Source organism: Suncus etruscus, chromosome 7 (genome assembly GCF_024139225.1).
Source record: "Suncus etruscus isolate mSunEtr1 chromosome 7, mSunEtr1.pri.cur, whole genome shotgun sequence".
NCBI classification, from domain to species: domain Eukaryota; kingdom Metazoa; phylum Chordata; class Mammalia; order Eulipotyphla; family Soricidae; genus Suncus; species Suncus etruscus.
The window spans coordinates 81,294,485-81,301,485 of record NC_064854.1 but is presented as its reverse complement, the minus strand read 5'-3'; the positions used below and the strand labels follow the sequence as shown (position 1 = coordinate 81,301,485).

Sequence of the window (7,001 nt, the reverse complement as noted above, 5' to 3'; positions counted from 1 at the left end):
CTGTCCGGTTTACGTATCAAGGTGATGTTGGCCTCAGAAAAGTTCTTTGGAAGTGTTCCTGTTTTTTTTGATTTCATGAAAGAGTCTTAGCAGGATTGGTTGTAGTTCCTCTTGAAATGTTTGAAAGAATTCATTAGTGAATTCATCTGGGCCTGGGCTTTTGTTTTTGAGTGAACATTTGATTACTTTATTAATTTCCTCAGTAGTGATGGGGGTGTTTAGATATGCTACCTCCTCTTCATTCAACCATGGAATATTATAAGAGTCCAAGAATTTATCCATTTCTTCCAGGTTCTCATTTTTAGTGGCATAGTTTCTCAAAGCAGTTTCTGATTACCCTTTGAATCTCTGCCATATCAGTAGTGATCTCTCCGTTTTTAATCCTTATAAGAGTTATCAAGTTTCTCTCTCTCTTTCTTTGTTAGTTTTGCCAGTGGTCTATAAATCTTGCTTACATATTCAAAGAACCAAATTCTGCTTTCTTTGATCTTTCAGATTATTTTTTGGGTTTCCACTTAATTGATTTCTGCTCTCAGATTTGTTATTTCTTTCTGTCTCCCTATTTTTGGTTCCTTTTGTTGAGCACTTTCTAATTCTATGATCTGCGTCATTAAGCTATTCAGGTATGCCCCTTCTTCTTTCCGAATGTGTGATTGAAAAGCTATCAATTTTCCTCTCAGTACTGCTTTTTTTGTGTCCCATAAGTTCTGATAGCTTGTGTCTCTATTGTCATTTGTTTCCAGAAAGGTTTTAATTTCCTCTTTGATTTCATTTCGGACCTACTGGTTTTTCAGTATTAGGCTGTTTAACTTCCAGGTGTTAAAGTTTTTCTTCTGTTTGTTTTTTTTTTTTTTTTTTTTTTTTTTTGTAGTTCACAAATAAATTCAGGGCCTTGTGGTTAGTGAAGATAGCCTGCAAAATTTCTATCTCCTTGATATTTTGGAGATATGATTTATGTGCTAGCATATAGTCTATCCTGGATAATGTCCCATGTATATTAGAGAAGAATGCGCATCCAGGTTTCTGGGGGTGGAGTGTCCTATAAATATCTACTAGGCCTCTTTCTTCCATTTCTCTTTTCTGGTCTAGTATATCCTTGTTGGGTTTTAGTCTGGTTGACCTATCATCTGTTGACAATGCCTTGTTGAGGTCTCCCACAATTATTGTGTTGTGATTGATATTATTTTTCAGATTTGTCAACAACTGTATTAAATATTTTGCTGGCCCTTCAGGTGCATATATGTTTAGGAGAGTGATTTCTTCCTGCTGTACGTATCCCTTGATTAATACAAAATATCCATCTTGTCCCTTATAACTTTCCTGAGAATAGAGTTTGCATCATCTGATATTAGTATGGCCACTCCAGCTTTTTTATGGGTGTTGTTTGCTTGGATGATTTTCCTCCAGCCTTTTATTTTGAGTCTGTTTGTTCTGACTATTCAGGTGCATTTCTTGTAGGCAGCAAAAGGTTGGGTTGAGTTTTTTGATCCATTTAGCCACTCTGTGTCTCTTAACTGGTGCATTTAGTCCACTGACATTGAGAGAAAGAATTGTCCTGGGATTTAGTTCCATCTTTCTATCAAAGTTTGGTGTATCTGTTGGTCATTCTTGTCTTAAAATAGGTCTTTCAGTTTTTCTTTTAAGACTGGTTTTGAGTCTGTAAAGTTTCTAAGCTATTGTTTGTCTGTGAAACCATTTATTGTTCCTTCAAACCTGAAAGTGAATTTTGCTGGGTGCAGTATTCTAGGTGAAGCATTTATTTCATTGAGTTTTGTCAGTATGTCCCACCACTGCCTTCTGGCTTTGAGTGTTTCTGGTGACAGGTCTGATGTAAATCTCAAAGATATTTCCTTGAATGTAATATCTCTTTTTGATCTTGTTGCTGTCAGAATTCTGTCTCTATCTGTGGAATTTGTCATTGTGACTATGATTTGTCTTGATTTTTTTTTTCCGGGGTCTCTTTTAGTTGGTACTCTTTGGGTATGCAGGATTTGATCACATGTATTCTTTAGCTCTGGTAGTCTTTTTAATGATGTTCTTGATCGTTGATTGTTCCTGAAGATTTTCTTCCTGCGTCTCTGGGAGTCCAATGACTCTTAAGTTTTTTTCTGTTGAGCTTATCATAGACTTCTATTTTCATCTGTTCACATTCTTTGAGTAATTTTTACATTGTTTGATCATTTGCTTTAAGGCTCTTTTTCCAATTTCTTCTGCTGTATGGATTTGTTATTCATCTCATCTTACAGTGTACTAATTCTATCTTCAGCTGCTGTTAACCTGTTGAAAAGCTCATTCCTTTTTCCTTCAATTCATCTACATTTTTCAGACCTTTTATTTGACCTGAAATTTCAGTTTGATGTGTTCTGTTTTCTATCTTCATATTTTCTTGATTCTTATTAGTATTCTCTTCTATACTTTCTTTAAGTTCTGTGAACATTTTCCACATTGCGACTCTAAACTCCTTATCTGAGAGACTGACTAGTTAGTTGGCCATGTCCGGTCATCAGAATTGCCATCTTCATTCTCTATGTCTGGTGCTGAATCTGCGTTATTTTCCCATTGTCACACTTGTATTGTGGGTTTTTCTATGTGTTTTGGTTGTATTCATTGGCTAAATGATGTCTGCTTACCTGTGTGGCCATGCTCCTCTGGCTCGTCCCTTTCTGGGCGTATCATCTCACCTCCAGGGAAGGCTAGCTGTCTGCAGATGAAGACACACACAGGATAAAATAAGGCTGAGAATGCAGCACAGCACAGGAGACAAAGAGAGGAGCTGGCATCAGAGTTTCAGCAGAGTTCAGAGACTTCTCCCTCTCTGGGTGTATCAACTCACCTTTTTAGGGCCCTTTTAGAATTCTTGTAAGAACTAGTCCAGAAAGATAGTATGGGTGTGTGTCCATGCACTTGCCTTACATGGGCAAGCGCAATTACATTCTTTTTTTTTTTTTTGTCCCCCAATGCACAATACAGAACAGGCAAAGGGCTGGGTTGAGGTGTATATGAGGTGCATTAACTGTACCTCCTCTTTCTATACAGTCAATATAAAGAACACAGCCTGTGGTAAGAATTGGGAGGCCTTATCTTTTCTTTTTAATTTTTTAATATATATATATATAAAATTCTTCACCAGTGCAACATTCCCATGACCAATATCCTAAGTGTCCTTCCTCCCCACCCACACTGGTCTGTACTTTAGACAGGCCTTTTACTTTCCTCATTCAGTCACATTTTGTTACGGTAGTTCTCAGTGTAATTATTTCTGTGATTGCACTAAATGATCCTTGTGGTGAGCTTCATGTCAGGAGCTGGACCCTCCAGTCCCCCTCTATTTTGTCTCTGAGAATCATTACACAAATGTTTTTTATTTTTCTCAAAACCCATAGATGAATGAGACCATTCTGTGTTTATCTCTCTCCCTCTGACTTATTTCACTCAGCATAATAGATTTCATATACATCCATGTATAGGAAAATTTTATGACTTTATCTCTTATGATGGCTGCATAATATTCCATTGTGTATATGTACCGTAGTTTTTTTTAACCATTTATCTACTGAGGGGAATGTAGGATCTTTCCAGAGTCTGGCTATTGTAAACAACGCTGCAATGAATATAGTATTTAGTGTGGTCCAGAGTAATGCATGAATACAAAAGTTAGAGTAAGCCTTGAGGACTAGCAGGTATGATTCTCCCAAATAAATAATAATAATGATATTTATAAAAACCTTAAAATATTTATATTTATATTTATATTTTTTGCTACTGCCTGGGTGACTCTTGTTTTGGATACAACAGAAAGTTTTAAAGTACAAAAACCAAACCAATATTTTCAAATTTTCTAAAAAAAAACCCTAAATATATAAAAAATAAGTTCACATTAAAAAGAAATAGTGGGCCTGTTTTCCAGGCATGATGGGGGCAAAGGGAGCTATAGTATGGGATAAACTCTGGGAATGCTGGTGAAGGGAGGTTGAAAGTGGTGATGGGTTTGCACCTGAAACACTATGTTTGAAACCCAACTATGAATATCTGTAAGTCACAACGATTTAAATAAATATTTTAAGAGAAGGAATACTTCAATATTTATAATCTTTTGTAACATGCCTAAAAAGAATACAAATAATAATTTTGAAGATTTGAGTGCATATTTTATGGCTTTATATGGAGTATGTTTAAAATAAATTACCTGGTAAACTATAGACAAAACAAATATATCATTTGAAGGATTGAAATAAAAGAATCAGTCTGGTCACAACATAGAGTAATATCAGAACAAAATCATGGAAATATTTTCACTTTTCTTACAAATGTTATTAGTAAATATTGAAGTTTACTTGTGGGTAAAGACATTAAAGCATTGTATTGAGCTGTAGACAAAATAAAGTGCCAAATAATGAAAGCATGTGACATTTTATTCTTAGAAGATAGCATATGAGGTTCATATAGATCAGTGGTCCTCAAACTATGGCCCGCGGGCCACATATTTTATTTGTATCTGTTTTGTTTCTTCATTGCAAAATAAGATATATGCAGTGTGCATAAGAATTTATTCATAAGTTTTGTTTTTACTATAGTCAGACTCTCCAATGGTCTGAAGGACAGTGAACTAGCCCCCTGTTTAAAAAGTTTGAGGACCCCTGAATAGATTTTCAAAGACAAGAGTTTTTCAAGGTTGATAAATATATATTGAACTAAAATTGCAACATTTATTTTCATTTTGAAAGTAACAGGACACAAAACAAGATACAGATGATAATAATAAATCAAGGAAAGCATCATCGCAGCAGATGAAGTTAGAGATTTGTATATCAATTAACTTCTTGTCTCAAAAGACCAGCTTGGGGGACAGAGCAAGAGGTAAAGCATCTGCCTTGCTAGCCTAGGATGGACCAAGTTTCGATTCCCTGGTGTGCCATATGGTTCCCCAAGCCACGACTGATTTCTGAGTGCATAGCAAGGTGTAACCCTGAGCATCACCGGGTGTGGCCCAAAAACCAAACCAAAAAAAAAAAAAAGATCAGTTTGTTATATAACTGATGTCAAGAGGTCTTACAAAAATGGCTAATACTTTGGATAGCAATGTCAGCATATATGAAGATATTCATAATTCTCAAATTAATTTAATAGCAGTGATAATTATATATTATTTGTTTTCTATGAATCTCACAGATGTTGTCACCTATTTCTAAAGTGACCTTATCACCTCAACTCTATCCCATTACTCACCATATTTATTTAGTCATTCCTTATGTTATTCAGATATCTTTCTTTTATTTTTTCAAATATGTTTTGGGGCCATACCAGCTATGTTTGTGTGGGCTTCTTCTCAGGGAACCTTCAGAGATCCTGGCAGGCTCTGGACCACAATGGTGGTGTTTGGAGTTGAATCCTAGTCTGAAGTCTGCAAGCAAGTGACTTTCTTATTGCACTATCTTTGGCTACCCTTATAGTTGTCTTATGTATTCAATGGATTGTGTTCTGTTTAATTCTACTAAAAAATAAAATAGCTCATAGTAGTTGGTTTATGTATTTCATTTATGTATTATGTATTCCTATGAGTAGACTAGGAAATTTAAATAAATACTTGTTGCAAGATAATATGTATGCATCCCCTATTCTTAAATTTGGGTGTGGAGTGATGTACAAGTTCAAACCTGAGGTGACCACTTATGAGGTTAGGTTCTTAAACCCTATATTTTCTCTAGCGTTCAAACTTTCATTTTGCTTTGTTTGCTAGGAGCTGGCTCGGCAATTCCAGATCACTCCTGGTTGTATTGAGGGAATCACAAGGGTTCTTGGGATCAGAACCCAGATCAGCTGTGTACAAATCAAGCATTATTCATATTTTTAATTGAGGATTACATAGATAGCTCATTGAGCTAAGTGGAAGCTTTATGTGCCAGAGGCCCATGTATAATCCATGGTAGAATATGGTCCCCTAGGATCTGCCAGGAGCAGACTCTAAGCTGATAGTTTCTTCCTCCAAGCCACCAAATTAAAAAATATGTCTAGGGCACATAGGAAAACTGTGTTATTATTATTTCTTATGAAAGATGACCTTTACAAAATAATGGATATACCTGATTGCGATAAGAAAAAAATCAATATTTTGTCTGTTTCTTTTCTGGACTATTTATTCATCATTTTTTTCAGGAATAGCTTTATCAATAATTAGCATTACATTTTATTACATTAAGAATATTGCATCTATAATGTAAGGAAACCAGTCAGGGGATTCAGAATACTGCACATAAATATTTTCTTTAATTACAAACTACAAACACTTGTGAACACTCATGATTGATGATTGCGAGATAAAGGCTATTGAGTACAGGTCCAGTATAAATCAGCAACATCTAGTAAGCATTGAAGAAATTATTTATGTACAATCCTTGGCTGCATTCAAAGAATAAAATACATTTTGTACTGGCAAGAACCGTCCCAGACTCTTGTATCTCTTCCTAATTACATATTATGTAAGATATTTACAATAGACTTAAGGATGGCCAAGGAATAACTGGTTGTGGGATTGGTGCCATTTAAAAACAATGAAAGTAATTAGGGTTAAAGTGGAAACGGTGACTTTGGAAAGGATGGGATTGTGGGGCTCCTTCAACTGTGAAGAATTGTCATGTGTGGGTATTATTTCTGGCAGCAGGTAACAAATATAGCTTTCAGTTTTCAGTATCAATTCAATATTAGGAAAATCTTTATGACCTTCAGAGCTATGTTTTGAAAGTGAAGGTAGTATAATTTGGGGTTCACATTTAAAGCACTTGGAAACACGTCAACTCTAATGTGGCTGTAATATTCAGCTAAAGTATTTGGAACAGAGAATTCTGAGAAACTTCCCAAGTTAAAAAATCACAATTATTCAATTATTCAAATGCAATCTTTCTCTTACTCAGAATGATAAAACCATAATATCACATTCTAGCAAATCCCAAAATACTGTTCTTAGAGATGAAATCAATTCTTGTGGGTAAACTGAGGAACATTAG

General features: G+C 35.2%; 1 non-coding gene across 1 annotated transcript; it reads right to left on the bottom strand.

The window, feature by feature from the left end:
* Positions 1-2,945: 2,945 nt before the first annotated feature.
* On the bottom strand, positions 2,946-3,077 carry LOC126014804 (small nucleolar RNA SNORA51). Its single transcript, XR_007497795.1, has one exon. It is a non-coding gene; the product is annotated as a small nucleolar RNA SNORA51 (small nucleolar RNA).
* Between the last annotated feature and the right edge of the window lie 3,924 nt (positions 3,078-7,001).